The following is a 15966-nucleotide window of genomic DNA, read 5'->3' as shown; positions in this document are numbered from 1 at the left end:
ACATTTCTGCTATTAACCATATGGGTTTACAAATGAGTTACAGGGTGGATCATCTGTTTGTTCTGCTGGCCATGACAGCACTTCTTGCAGTTTCCTCAGCCAGAAGAAGAAGCAAGGAGGCATGTTAATTCAAACGGCTACAGCTGAGGTGGGATCCCATGGGCAGAAGTAAAATAGCTAAGGTCCCTGCAGGCAAATGAGAAGATGATAGAAAAAATAAACTGCCAACAGTCATGAAGGCAGTCACGAAGAACAGAGCGTGGGAACAATATCAAAGAGACAGGAGCTAAGGGAGGACAATATTAACAATAAAATCAGATATGTGTGTCCTGAAGTCTGGATCCAAGTACAGCATTTAGGCTCAGTTGCCGTTTCTGTGTTTTGTTTTCACATTTTACAGGGGAAATGCGGTTCTGAAACATGTCCGAAGCTGTCCATGTTGTTTTACAGATCAGCAGCACACTGTGGCTACTTGTAGCCCCTGCCGTGTTAGTCAAGTTCAAAAACAATGTGGAAGTTGGGCCCATCTACCCCAGCTTTCAGTTTGGTTCACTCCCTCTCACCCCTCTGGCTAAGATCCATTTGGCTAACAGACCTGGAACATAAAGTCTGCTAAGTTTTATAAAGCAATTATTTAATTTTAAAAGTCTCTTCCATTGCATTCAAATGAAATTTCCATAAAATAGAGAATCCTCCATGTCCTCCTGGGAACTTTTGTTTACTCCATAAACCATGACACTTTTTGAAAGCTCTAGAAGACTTCAAGAGAGGAAACTTCCAGATACAGAGTTGTTTGGTCTGTCAAGTGGGAACTGAGCTTTCCATAGAGTTATGACCTCCAGAAGCAAAAAATGTATGGAATTGTTTGAGCTTAAGAGACTGTGACATTTTTATAGAATGAAAGGAGGAACTGAGAGATACAATGACAGAGCCCAGAGCTGCATCTGTCTGGTTGTTCCATGGAGCATTCTCTTTATAGATTTTTATGGTTCTCCTAGCTGTAGCACTTGACCTTTTTGTCAAATATTATTTTAGATTATTAGGTGTGATGATTAGTTACTAAATATACCATCTATAGTAAATAGGAAATTGTGTAGCCCGATGCTTTAGTCTCAGACCTTTCAGGCACTGCTCCCTTGACATTTAACATTAGAACACTGAATCCTCTTATATTAAGTCACTTGGTAAGCAAGAAGTGCACAGCATTTTCACACAGGAGACAGCGTTTTCTGAGGTAGCAGTACTAGAACAGGGATGTCTTCTTTCTCTTGCCTCCCCCCGCTAGCTTTAAGAAGTGTGAAGTCAAGTGTAACTAGGAGCCAGCTCATGTCAAACAATACAGCTTAGTCTACTGCCTACAAATAAGTGCATTTACCTTTAAAAGTTCTGTAAACCAGCACTTTGCAAATGACTCTGCCCTGTGTCTCTCTCCCTGGTGAACCCTTCATTCTTCCATTCATCCTCTCCTCTCCCTGGTACGAGAATTAATAATTTGCTATTTTACCTCTCCTCCCAGCACCTTTTTACCTCCATTTGGAAAATGCCTCTCTCCCATAAATCCCACCTTAAATATTTGGATTTAAAGGTATGTGGTTCCAGATAGCATGGACCCTGAATTTTTGAATATTTATCATAGTTTTAGAAGACAAAAAAAAAAAATCAAAATTCTTGCTGGAACGTAAAATTATTTTTAATAGGAATGGAAGAAAATTCTAGTGCAGAAACATCTATCACCCATAGAGGACAAGCTGCATGAAGAAGAAAAAAGAGCCTTATTAGTAAACACTGTGGACCATATTTAGAAGAGCACCCCATAGAGTCCATGTAACATATCTATAGTGTACAATTTCAGCTTGGACATAGACAGATTTAAGATCTGGGTAAGTGATTTCTCACTAGCAGCAAATCACAGAGCTGCCTGATTTTTCAGCAAAGTAGATCTGGTTCTGATCTCAGTCCTGAAATGTAAGACTGGTACAGCTCCAGTCATTTCAGGAGAATCATTCCTGACTGATACCAAGGTTACAGTTGGTCTATTAGATTTAATAAAACCATCTGCTCTAAATCCTAGCATAGATTTCCTCTTTGTTATTACAGGATGGTACTTGTTAGCCAAGCAAAACCCAAGGACTCACCCATTTGTGTGAGCAGTGCATGAACAGACCAGGCTGCAGAACTGGGCCTCAAATTCACAGAGCTGTAATTACATTTTCTTTGATTATGCACTAATGTGATGGAGGCAGCCTATGCACAAACCAGGTAACACTACTCTTCTTGCGGTTTAGCTTCATGGCAATTAAAACAAGCATGTTTGAGAATGACAAGAATTAGGAAAAATCACTTAAAAGCCCAGCTCTTCTAAAATCACCCAGTGTCTGAATGGTTAATGAACAGCGAATCTTGGGTAACCGCACCACTGTGCTCCTGTAAGTGTTGTACACTTTTGTCTTTACAATAATAAATATTACTGAAACTGGAGATATTCCACTGCAGTTAAAGCATCACTATTTAGCAGACAATTGCTTCCAGAATGAACTGCTGCAAACCTGCTGTGCTCCAGCACCTGCCAAATTGAGTTCCTCCTGTCCCCCCTCTTTCCAGATGCCCTCCATGTTGCTTCCTTTACCTCTTAGCACACACCAGTGCAGTGACGTGACAGCATGAGGCTCAGGGCAGCTCCTAGTTGCTGCTTCCAGAACCAGAAAGAACTGGGACTCCTCTGCAGTCCTGAACAACAGCAACCTGTAACAGTGGAGCTGCAGCAGGGGAGAATTTGTTCCCCAGGCATCATACAGATACTTGCTGATCCCAGAAAGTCACAGAATGAGAAAGCCTGGTCGCACGCACAGCAATCCTACCTCTTAGGTGTTTCATTATAGAAGTGTGTGTTGGAAGAATTGGACAATCATTCCTTGATTCCAAGATATGTCTCTACAGAACAGGCAACACAGAAAACTTTTCTGACCTAATCACAAGAACTAGCACATGCCTGTTTATCTCAGTGCTCTGCTCCCAGCTGCTACACCCAACTCATTGAACCCACATGCTTCAGCTACCTTTATACCTCTAAGAAGTTTACACCTGCCCTAGCTGGAGATCTAAACTTCTGAAATCTATAGGCAAAGTAGTGATTGATTCAAATGCCTTTTTACATATGTATCTTGATGTAAGTACAGTCAGTCTTCGGCTATGTTCAGCTCCCATACAAGTAGATGCAGAAATGGGCATGAAGCAGGAAAAAGAGTTAACAAGAAGTAAAATAACTTGTGCCACATATAAGATCTTTAATAGTTATTTTTATTGCTTCCACTCCAATCCTTTTGTCTAAGCTATTGACACAAAGGAGATCAAAAAAGGGTTTTTTAGAACACAGCAGGTTCATTGGCACCATTTAAGAATTTGGCTTGAGAAGTAAAATCACTGTTCATGCCACAGCTGGCCTTGGTCCATTGGTTTTGCTACATTACTAAATCTTTTTGCTAAAGAAAAAGAATTCTAATTCTATGTAACTGCAGTATTGCCTTGACCCTTGAAGTCCATGGAGCTCTTCCAGGACTACATGACTGCATAGCAGAGCAAGAATGTAAAAACTGTTACAATGCTGGTGCTTAAAGCAGAGGGCTGTATTTGCTGAAAGCTTCTGTAATGCTCTGGGCTGAAGATAAAAAAGTGGTATATGCATAAAACAGTTTCAAACATGATGAAATTTGCCATCTTACCTACTTATGTCCTAAATCAGTAATTTTCTAGTCTGTATGGCTTATCAGAGGACTTCTGGAGTAGCATTTTACTTGCATAAATTCCATTAGCTGTATTCATGAAAAGCCACTTCTAAAAGAGTGTTACATTGATGAGTTTTCCCTAAATGGGTTAAAGGGAAATAATGGAAGTTAAACACAAAGTCCATAGCAGGAAGTCAGTAGCAGAGCTGCAGAGTATGCCAAGGGTCCTGGCACCTAGATGCAGCAGGCCAGACATGACAGCTCGCCCATCTGAAAACTACTCTAGTTAGCTGTCAATCACAAAGTAGGACATAAAACTCTTCTCGGCAGTTAGTGGACATTAGCCAGTTACCTGTAGAAAATTCTGTGATTCATTCTCAGAATTGGAATTAGAAAACAATTGGATTTCACTGAATCAACCTGTCCCAAGTCCTCCAAAACATGCCATGCCTACTATCCCTTTCCTTCTCTCTGAAGAATTGTGTTTCTCAGTGCACCCAACAACATCTACTGACTCTCAGAGGTAGCCTTAATGCAAAATCTCTGTCTTGAAAGTGAGGGAACTATTCCATATTTAAAATTGACTCTAAGGAGAAATCAAAATTCAGATTCCATCTCTAGAAGATGATTTGCCAGTTACACCATTTCAGCATTTGTTCTCATACTGCATGGTTTTCAAGCACAATTTATCAATTGTGATACATTTTATAACCTCCCACAGTCAGTCAGACTTGTGGATGTTTGCCCTCTTTAATGTTTCCCAAGAAGTTTAAATGGTTTTAGTTGGTATGGAAGAAACACACACAGATATCTCATATAAATCATTTTGGCCTTTGGCCAAAATATATGTTTTAGCTGTGGGCATGTTTTCCTATGGCTAACCATTTCTTTCCATTACATCTAGCAGAAAGGATAACATAGGCTACATTTGTTGAGAAGCAGCTTTCTTATAAACAGGGCAAAACATAGTGGCTCGGCTTCCTCAACTAGGATCTTCAGGTTTGCACTGCAACCAGACATGGCCCAGGCACCATCTGCCCATCTGTGCAAATGTCAGCTCAGTCACTCCACTGTAGCCAGGACTTCTTGAGAAAACAGTCATGCTGAGAAAGTCTAATCTCGGTCACAAAGTTCTAACAATAATTATAACAGGTCCATAGCTCAAAAAAATGAGAACATACATACATAAGGACAGAAAAATGACACACGGGAAGTGTGAGGTGTTATAAATATAATTGCTCGCATTAACATAACATGTTATATTCTGAAAAGCAAAGCATAGGCAAATATGTCTTCTTAAAACACAAAAGCAAAAATTTTGCCTTTACACACTGATGTTTCTAAGCTATTTATGCCTAGTGCAGCTCCTGTCAGCTTATCACAAGCTGCATGTTTTCATTGCAATCTACTGCACAGCATCACTCCAGTTCAGCTGGCATTTGTGTTATAAGAAAACAAGATGGATTTCACTAATTTGCTTTACTCCTACCTTACAGCAATTCCTGTATGCAGAACCCCCTTTCTGTCTGTAATATTGTTGGGATGGTAGTGGTGGGGCAACTTCATCACCTCACTCACCCAGCTCCTCCTCTGCTTAGGCACCTGTCAGTTCCCATAGTTTTGGTGCAAAATACACCATTTTTCAGGCCTGAACATTTCACTGGAATGGTTTATGCCTTGTCTACCAAATATCACAGCAGAGAAGGGAGAAAGGTCAGATGGCATTACTAATAGGGTTACATTTCGAGAAATCTTCCAGTAGTGCATCTGGGGCCTCCAGGACACCTTCCCTCTGGTTATGTTGGAATAGCTGAGGAAGGTGAGCTAACCAGATTCTGGAGTACTTGCTTTACTTCTATTATTACAGCTGAGCCATGTGACAGGCATATATAGTCATTTCAGTGAGGTTTTCTCATCACTGAGTGCAGAAAAGAAAGAATATGAAACCTGAACAATACAATGGTATGTTTTTTAAATAAGAAGTAAAGACTTTTCAAGACTGGATATCATATAAATTGCTATTAGCAAATCCATATACCAATGATACACTCCAAATAAATGGCTGGGCATTTGAGCTAAATCTTGTTTGGCACAGTGCAGGTTAGAGCTCCAGATGGACGTAAGCCTGGGGGGAAAGACACGTCTGCCTACAGAGTAATTGTTACTACTGAAGTGAGGTTTTATATCTTCTTCCCCCATTCTGCATCTTTATCAATGGGTTCTACGCTCCTTTTTCACATAGGGGTCACATCACTTCACCTGTTACTTTCACTGGTTGATTAAAGCAACTAAGTGATTACTTGTTTGTCCCCTTGATCTATTAGGGCAGGTCTCATTGTAAGACTTCTGCAGATGATCAGCTGCATAGAACGGTCTCACTCTACAGCTCTCAGGACTAAAATTCCTAAACTACAGATAAATTTGTTCTTCCTGTTAATAGTCTAGTTAATACATTCTGATTAGTGTCATTAGCAATTTTACAGGAAAGCTGGGCAATTTCTGTCATGATACGGTTACAGGACTTCATACAGACCCACATACATACACATACATTCTTTACTACGTTATTTTAACTTAATACAGCTAAATCTCCCTGTGCATTGACACTGCATCTGAGTCAGACCAAAGTCCAGACATGATGTCTGCTTCCTGTTTGCTATTACACATTGCTGCTGTGGCAAAATGGCTGACAAGAAAGAAGAAAGTCTTTGAAGTGTTCTGACAATCTTTGTCAAGAAGATCCCAGAAGCACCGATAAACGTTTTTTTCTCTCCCAGGCCTCTCAGCTTAAAAGTACCAAAGGGTTCACTTCTGCTACCCTTCTTATTCAAAACCCATATGAAACTGCTAGAGGATATTGTGAAATGGCATAGGCTACAATGTCATCAATATCCTGATGACACCAAGCTCTATGTCTCCTTTTCATTGAAGCCATATGTTACAGCTTCCTTGTGTCTGGCAGAGATAAGACATGGATGAAAGCCAGTTGGCTGAGGCTTTCTTTAGATAAGATGAAGGTAGTGTATGGGTTTGGCAAGGGAGAAGTGTTTTGAGTTGACAAAAATCTGCTTTCAAAGTTGAGGGAGATCCCCACTGTCAAAATGCACAAGGGATTTACCGCCTCCTACCTCATCGGGCTACCAAAGTGATGCAAATCTGTCTGTCTCTTCCTAGACTTGACTCACTAGGTGCTCATTGGGTTTCAGTTGCCCAGGCTCACAAGGTCAATGCAGGCCCTACTACGTCTCTGTCATTACTTTCAGATGTTGTCTAGCCTATTCATAAAGATACTGTGATAAAGACTTTACCCCTTCCTGATCTACTGCAGGTATGCCACCAGATTCCTAACAGAATACCGAGTATTCCTTAAGGATCAGCTGACATCCTTCTTCCTGAAATTGAAGCCTATTGGTACTCACTTTTCCCCAGGAACATGAGAAAAGACTATTCTTTTCCTTTGGAGCAGTGTTTCCTCATGTAGTTGAAAACCTACATTATCTTCTCCTGTTTAGGTTAGACAACCCCGGATCATTCAATTTTTCCCCATAGACAATTTTTTTTTTAGATTTCTTATTATTCTTTTTGCTCTCTTTTCCAGCTGGACTGTATTTCTTGAAATGCAAGCCCCAAAAGGAGGTCACAGTAAATCAAGTGACTTTTTAAGCTTCTATTAGATATAGGTAGGCAGCAGCACTGTTTCTGCTTCAGGCCCTTCTGGCATATTTACTGGGTGGAGGATCTTTGCTTGTTATCTCTTCTGCAATATGATAGTATGCAGCTTAGCTGCACTCAGCCCCCCAAACAGAATTCTCTTAGACAGCACAGAGACACACAGGTCAATGCAAACCCAATAAATTCTACACTCATTTTCCAAATTCACAGCAACATTTTGGGTAACATCATGTTCCGCTAAGATGTCCATCCATTTTTGCCTGCAATTCAGAGCTCTCCTCTTAATTGTTGAGCCTCCCTCCCATCACATCAGCTTTCTTTGACCTTAGTCCCACCATTAAGTGGAACCTTTCTGCTATAAAGCATTCTATCCTGATCCTCTCTCCTGCCCAAAGCTGCTGATTCTTCCAAAAGCTTGAGTCTTTATTATTCCTTGTCCTTGCTTTTCCTTAGTCCTTGCAGAATTTTCCACTCTCCACTTCCCTCCACCCCCAATGGAGAAGCTGGGGGAATTAATTTTCTCAGTCCATTTGACTAGATGATCATCAAGGTTAATAATCTACCACTGTCCCTTGGCTGGCTGGCATGGGACATGGCCCTGTCAGTTCTGCAATACAGCCTTTCCACAAGCCCAGCTAGGAGCCATGAGCTGGATATAGACACATGTATCCACCAGCCGCCACAAGAGCGCCCTTAGTGATGTCGTGCTGGCGAGGGAAATGGGTTCATCACTTTCAGAAGCAGACTTCATCATTTTCATATGTCTCTTGTCTTTTATTTCCCCAGTGCTACACTGTCACTACAGGACTATTCTGGAAGCACAGAGGGAGCCTTCTCAGAAGCTTTGACTAATACAGGATAAGGCTGCTTACTCTATTGCAGGGCAGAGAAGAATAAATTAAAAAGGACAAATTACATGTGTTCTCCATACTTCGCATGAGCTGCCAAAAGCATGCTGGCCTGAGTACGTTGATGCCTGGCTTTCCTCAAGAAAAGTGAATCAGGGACATATTCTCTAATCTGGGCAAAGTAGCTCTGTAGGCAGAGCACTGCACCTCTTGGTAAGGCTCACTGCTGTGTCCAACAAAAACAGGGGACTGGGAGAGTCAGAAACTCTTTGACAAATACATAAATGGACAACTATATTAAACGAAGTTTATACAATAACAAGGAGGATGACCAAACAAGAGCCATGCCGGTCACTTCTTAATTACTCTATCTGCTAAACCGACACACAATATTTATGTAAATTACACAGTCTCCATGTAGCACAAAGAAGTTACTGTTCTTCCTCCCTCCCCCTCAATGAAATTTATGATTCTGCAGTTTATTAAATCCTTCTCTCACATGTGGAAATAAAAAAAAATAAAAAAATCTTTGAGACACCCCCAGAGGAGTACAAGAGGCAGCCAGCTGATGCAAACAGCATGCCAGGGTTTCATGCAGGAACTAGGAGTATTAAAAAGGGGAAGCAGATACTTTAGAAAAATTACTGATAGTGTTGGTGTTCAGGTTAGGCTACCCAGGGAGAGAATTGATGTGTTCTCAAATCATTACTGGGGATTTTCGGTGACTGTAGTGCCATTCATGAAGCAGTTACCCAGATCTATAGTGGGAACAGCCAAGATCTCACGGTTTTCTGATTAGATTTAAGGGGAATGCTGTGGGGCCCTCATGTTTCATGCCTTGGAATTACAAACTATGCAGTGACCATCTTAGTACTTAACATATAAATGTATTTAGTATAAACAACAGCCCTGAAGAACTGCAAGCTTTATTATCTCCATATCAGAGTCTTTTTCAGTGTTCTAGGAAAAAAGCATGCAAATATGCAGACCTCAAGGTTTCCACAGAAACCTCTGGTCAAAAAAGAAATGACAACAGACTCACACTCAAGGGGATAGGGCAGTATGGCTAAGTGCAAAGAACAGCTGGGGTATATGTAATGTTAGAGTTATTTTTCTGTGCTTCCTCTAGGATGAACCAAAGACCTTGTTTTGCTGGATGCTGAATGCCCTAAAGTCCCATTACACATCTCAGGAAAGGACCTTAATGGTTTTATTGGGAACCATATCTGCACATATAACAAGGCCTTTGAAGATGAAAGGATTTTTTTTCTCTGTTTCCATTTGTTGCCTCTTGGTTGACATGTTCCTAGATGGACACTCAGTCCCCTGATATCTGTTGCCTAATCAGGGACATCAATTACATCCTCAATGGGAAAATTCTGGAACATCTATGAAAGTCAGAAGTGTGAGGAATAGATCTCAGATGATGCAGATGCGGTCATTGCTGTATGATCAGATAAGCAACATTGCAAGTTCATTTTTGTATGCTAAATAAAATAAAAATGTCAATATTTACACATAACCTTCAAGGCTCTTACATTTGCAGCTCTTTAGTATTCAGCGCAGACCACATTTTCTTTAGTCCGTTACCAACAGCTTGGAAATTTAGTTAGAGGATGCAACCCAAATGTTCCTCCAAATGTTGTTTCCAAATGGTCATCTTGAAAAATGCTGTTTAAAAGGATGAAACCTTTATGTGAAGATATAAGAGCCCATGCACAGAGCAACGTAAACTGCAGGGAAATCATCTGAAGATTAAAACCACTAATGATAAAGATATTACTGTTAGGCATAGTTTAATTTGTTGGTAACTAAATCACCAGAGGCTTTTTACAGGCTGCTTGGAACCTGACTATTGTGTACTGCACATTCAACCTCTAAGTGTACAGTGACACAAACAAATAAAAGTGATCATAACAGTTGAAATGTAGTTAGAGACACAATTGAGAACATCTGTATTGTAAGCAGAAATAAATTAGAAATACTGAAGTGTTTTGTAGCTGTGAAACTGAGGGATAAAAAAATAACCTACAGCACCTGGATTAAGCAGTTATAAATAATGTATAAAGGAAAAATCTCATTACCCCCTGTGTAAACTCCCCCCCAATGAAATATATTTTATGAATGTTGCATCACAGTAATAAATGCAGCATTTGTTTTCCCCATAAACTTTCCATTTCATGACTATAAGATAGTTTGGATTCGGAAATAATGGCCAGCGAATGTACTGTTTGCAGGATTAGTTTCCCTCAACAAGCAGCTTTGAACTGACCTTCAGTTTTTTGGGCTAAAGAGCAGAGACTTACACAGGCTTAGCAGAACTCATCTTTGTGCCTACAAAGCTGTGGCAGTGTTGTACTCTACTTGCAACACAACCATACTATATAAACAAATCCAATAGCACCACTAGAGAGTATTTAGACTCTGAGACTTGAATGTTATAATTGCCTGATATCATGGAAGATTTTATGAGATTATACTAGATAAAGATATATGAATGTGGAAAGCTTTCCCTTTGTAAAAAGCGAGGTCTTACAGCTGAACGCCGTGCACTGCAGGATACACTGTTTCTATTTACATTAAAAAGAGCAAGTGCTGTAGAAAAAACTAGAATGCTTCCTTTCAAGTTTCCAGTTTTTCTTTGCAAATATTCACAGTTTTGTGTAAAGATGCCAGGACAGATTCCTCTCTTGTGTTAGCTTTACACTAAGTCAGCTTTGCTGAAGTACTCAACAGATTAATTCTAGATTTAGGCAGTGTGTTACTGTCAAATTGCACCATTGGCTTTTCTGTTGAAGATACCTTGATTTCCCACATATGAAAAGGGGTCAGCTTCCTGATGATCCAGGGCAGCAATCACTGATCCCCTTGGGAGGTTCTCAGAGTGATCGGTATACCCGATATGCAATCACCAAGCCACAGCGTGGTGAAACGGGGGTGAGGATGGGGATGGGAGCCTACAAAAGAAGTCAGCATCTAGAGTCAAATTGAAACCTAACAGATTATAAATTAAAAGGATAAGAACTTCCCACTGGCTTAGAGAGATAAAATGTCACAAACACAAAAACATTATGAAGTTAGGTTTCAGTCTGGAGTGCTTTCCCTTTATGATTAATGATTGGGCTCAACCAGGATGGGAAGGGCAAAGCAAAGTTCCTCTTGAACTAGTTTAAAAATGCCACAGCTAAAGAAAAACATAAAGGAACATCAATTTAAAAAAATAACAAAACAAAAACCCCTCTACTAAAATGTAAAGGTCAGGAAAGATTTGGGTGTTTTTAAATGCTGTCTTGAAGAAATTTCATAAAGGTTAAGATGTCATGTAGTTTCAGAGTTATGGGCACTGGAGGGGGGGGGTCCTTGAGTGCCAGCTATTCCTCGGGCCACTTGGTGACTGTGAGCTGCAACGACAGTGGACAGCGGGAGGCTGGCGGATCAGAAGCTATCACTGTGCCACCGGGGAAAACCCAGGTCTTGCTCCCCAAAGAATGAAGAGCTGTGTGAATATTTCAGCATCTGAGATGCAGGCAGCAGATAAAATACAAAAACATGCCTTAAATAACACACAACATTCTAATTTAAATTGCCCAGAGCAAACATATTCAGCACTCAGGCTCTTCAACTCAGTCCCCTGTGCCTGGGAGGACCAGAAAGCATGGATTAGGGATGTTACTCAGAGCCCAAGGAGCTCCTGGTGGCAACCTCCCATGCACAGTGCAATGGCTCTGAGCAACACATGGATCCCTCGTGGTCTGAGATCCCTGAGGGCACATGGTCAGGCAGGGCAGAACGGCAGCTGAAACACTTCTTTTTCCAGCTCTTACAGATGAAAGTAGCAAAGCCAACACAACTGTGGAAGAGTTTGGAGGGTGAGTTTTTCTTCGCCTGCACTCTGCTATGCCCACTTGGCAGTCGTTTGGCTAGCTCTCTCCCCCTGTGGGCTCCCACACCCTGCTCCCATTTAGCACCAACCTGGCCCTTCTCCCTCCCCTGTCTTGTCCTCCAGTTCCCTCTCTCCCCTCTGGTATTTATCTCCTTCATGCAGCACTGCTGTTTTGTATGGACCAGAGCCCCTGAAAAAACCAGACTTCGTGGCTTGTTTTATTTTCCCTCTCATCTTTGTGACTTTCAGACTTGAGTCCGTATAACTAGAGAGCTACCCTTCTCTGCTTCAAATATTTCCCCCCCACCTTCCCTTCAGATCCTCCGTGAAAGTCCATTTTGCCTTCATTTCCACTTTTGGCATACTGGCTAGACAAGTGATCCTGCATATTCTTTCAGAGCAAGTTGGGGAAGGAAAGGCCAGTGATTTCTGCCCAAGGACTGCTACCCAAAGCTCCTAACTGGGGAGTGTAGACACAGGGAAAGGAGAGGACCCACCACTTCTCTCAGCAAGTGAAATCTATTCCAACATGACAAGAATTTCACTTGTAGGCGAAAGGTGAACTAGGAAAATGTGACATGTTTGCTTTTAATGACCAAATAAATGCTACACAAAGACCATGAAATAAGAAAGGGAGAAGAAAATCTTAGAAAACCTACACCTGTTCTGGACAAATGTTACAAGGAGGGTAAAATTCCACAAATGTCAATTATTTCGTGAACAAAAATAAGAGAGTCATGTTATCAAAATATGATCTAACCACTTTTTCATTACAAATAGGTGGTACTTTTCTAACTGGAGATGTAACGAATAAAATGATCTTAAGTTTTGGTAGCCCTTAACCTCCTTTCCCTGCTTCTCCTTTTGCTTGTTTTCCTCCTTTCCTATGTCCATCCTTTGCATGCTGCAAGCTCCTTGTGACAGCTACCACGAGGCCTGATCCTCAGCTCCCTCTCTCTGGCAGCTTTGCACTGCTCAGGAGAAGAGCTGAAGAAAAAACAGGTCTGTTGCCCTGAGGACTCTTTGGGTTGTGAAATCTCACAAAAAAATCTCACTAAAAAAATCTCTTGTCCCTGCAAAGGCAATATAGCAAGGAGAGGACAAGTCACAGCTTCAGAATCCTGGATTGCCAACCCTAGGATGGGAAGAGGAGAAAAGCAGCCTCATTTTGTTTTCCCAGACCGTCGTCAGTTAGATACTATGTGTAGCAGGGTATGGCTATGGATATGTGTAGCAGAGTATACTATGGGTCTGGCCTTTTTTATTCTCTAGTGTCATTCAAAATTACAGTACTGTATAGCTACTAAAATAAAAAATAATAATGGCACCAAAACTTCTCACAGTGTCGCGTTTTTGTTTCCTTGGTTTATATAATTGCCTCGTTCCTCAAAAACATCCTCCAAAAGTTGCTATTTTTTTCTGCCAGTCTAATATATACAATTATTTCTCTGAAAAGCTGAATTGCTCTGCCTTAGGTAGTAAAGCAAGATGTTAGCCCAGTAAGTTTTAGAAACAGCAGCAATGCAATTAACTATAACTATTCTTTATAGAAAATAAATGCATCTTTATCAACCTTGGAGCAAACTGAAAAATTGCATAGTTGAAATGATTTCTCACTTAGTGAACAAAGCCATTTTCTTTTGTGAGATGTCCACTGTGTACATCTGGGTGGTAAAAGACAGAAAACCCTGGCTCATATGCACAGGCAAAGAAGCTCACAGCATCACCTCCCCTTGTTCTCAGCCTCTAAGCACACACTGCGCATCCTTGGAGCCTCCTGGCCACTGGCTTAAGTCTAGTTTTATTTATAGTTTCTTTCAATAAAGAAAAAGTATTTGAGCACATTTATCTTTTCACCCTCTCTCTTACTTTCACAAAAATATATGTGTACACATGCATATGTATGCATGCACATACAAAACATTCACCCTTATTTTTTAGCGTCAAAATGATGTTGAAACACATTATTAGGGCATATTTTTCTATCTGAAACTGGCTAGATTTTTCCCTAACAGCTGCACTCTAGATTTTAATTAAATAATACCAGTCGCGCCTTATTTAACTAAGCCAGCACATCTTATGTTTGGGTATATTGATTTTATTTTTTTTTTTAAATGAATAGGTTTGTATTTTGATCCATAGCTCTCTATAGCTAAGACAACCTTCAAGCTGGTATAGCATTCCACAGACACAGGCAGGGGCATTTTTTTTGCCAGGCCAAATCTTGGCCACGTTTTTAGGAGGCTTGATTTAGCACACCACAATTGTCCCTGGAAAACAAATACAGGGGTGGTCAGACTCCCTGTGCCTTTGGCTCTCTGATTTGCTGCTGCAAACCTACTGGCAACAAGCTGAAGACCACCTACCTATGCATCCCCTTAGACCATAAAAAGCAATTAGCCTTCGGCGTCACCATCTCTGTTGCTGATGCTATTTAATCAAAGAGGGGTTTTACAGAAATGGAGTATCTACAGTGTTTGGGTATAGTGATAAACAAAAATTTGTAATGGATCCCCTACGCACTCAGAAGCTCAGCATCTGCAAAATACTTTATAAAGGAGCCAAAGTAAAGGTGTATTATCATCTCTGATACCTGTGAATGACACCTGGGAAAGGTCTTGTTCAAGTGAAAGATAATGGAAGGCTGAACAATTCCTTTCTTCTGGTAGATAGTACAACATCTGGTAGATCATTTATTTTTACTTCATGTCTTTTACCTGGGAAATGTAGGTCTGGATACATTTGCCTCCTAAAAACTACTGGTGAGCCATGAAAAATCCCAAAGAGAGTGGGAGAAGGCCAACAAAATTGTCATTTTAAGGGCATAAGAACGCCCCTCAGCCTTACCCAGTGAAGACCTCACACAGAGTGGCTGCTGACACAGCAGCCTGCAGAGGTTTGGAGCATGCCCCCATGAGCTGCACCTCTTCTATACCACCTGTGTACCACGTTCCATCACCAATTGCCATCAAGTCAGATAAGATCTACATCATGAGCAAGAAATAGCACCTGTAAAATAAACTTAAGGGAGAACACATCTCAAAAGCTCTGCAAGTCAGTGGGACTAGCCCAGCTGTGCACTTGTATGATTTATAATAAGAAAAGCATAGTGCGCTTTCTGTGAAACTTTATAGCTTGCTTGTCCTTGGAGGTGGCAAACAACTTCTCTGCCATAATTGTCATATATACCACTACAGAAATAAAGGGCACATGCAAAGTGTGCTACCCAGAACCCGTACATTAGAAACAGACCCCTGATGGATCTGGGTGGAGGTGGCAGAGAACAGAAGCTATTACACACCAGCAGGTACCTGCAAGAGGAGCCATACCTAGGTCCGTAACTTTAAGACAAATAAGATGTATATATTTGCATCCACGGGGAAGAATCCTGCCATTTCTGAAAGAGCTGTAAAACTTGTCTTAGCCATTGCACAATTTGTCTCCCTGATACTATGCTTCCAGTGTCATGTACAGTACATCCTATCTGTCATTAAAGTCAGTCTCAATGGCTGCTTGACATGGCCCTAATCAAGACAGATACAAACCCCAGTGACAAAGGTATCGCTGCCCCCAAAGCAAAGTTGACACAATTGGCTGGTATGTTTATTTAAATGGCTTGTATCTATCCTGTTAGCACATTCCAAATCAAAGTCTACATTGTTTATTTTAAAGTGAATTTTTGATCTCCCGCTCTCTTTTGTTTATGAATGCCTGTGTTTCTGACAGCTGACAAAGGGCATGCTGAAGATTTACAGTATCCACAGCTGATTGTGTGGTGCAGTGGGACCTTCCCCACATAATTTTGCTCTATGTGCCTCAGCCATAGAGAAAACTCCCCATT

The 15966-nt window shown here is 40.9% G+C and overlaps 1 long non-coding RNA gene across 3 annotated transcripts in view; it reads right to left on the bottom strand.

The window, feature by feature from the left end:
- The window catches only part of LOC121095345, a 296583-nt gene that overhangs the window by 54226 nt on the left and 226391 nt on the right, over nt 1-15966 (bottom strand). Inside the window, exon 4 of one of the 3 annotated variants that reach the window (XR_005830072.1) lies at nt 42-186. The exons of the other annotated variants lie outside the window; for them this stretch is intronic. This is a non-coding gene — a long non-coding RNA (uncharacterized LOC121095345). The remainder of the gene's footprint in view (nt 1-41; nt 187-15966) is intronic. 3 annotated transcript variants of the gene reach the window in all.

Source organism: Falco naumanni, chromosome 11 (genome assembly GCF_017639655.2).
Source record: "Falco naumanni isolate bFalNau1 chromosome 11, bFalNau1.pat, whole genome shotgun sequence".
In the NCBI taxonomy this organism is placed as follows: domain Eukaryota; kingdom Metazoa; phylum Chordata; class Aves; order Falconiformes; family Falconidae; genus Falco; species Falco naumanni.
This window is presented reverse-complemented; position numbering and strand designations above follow the sequence as displayed.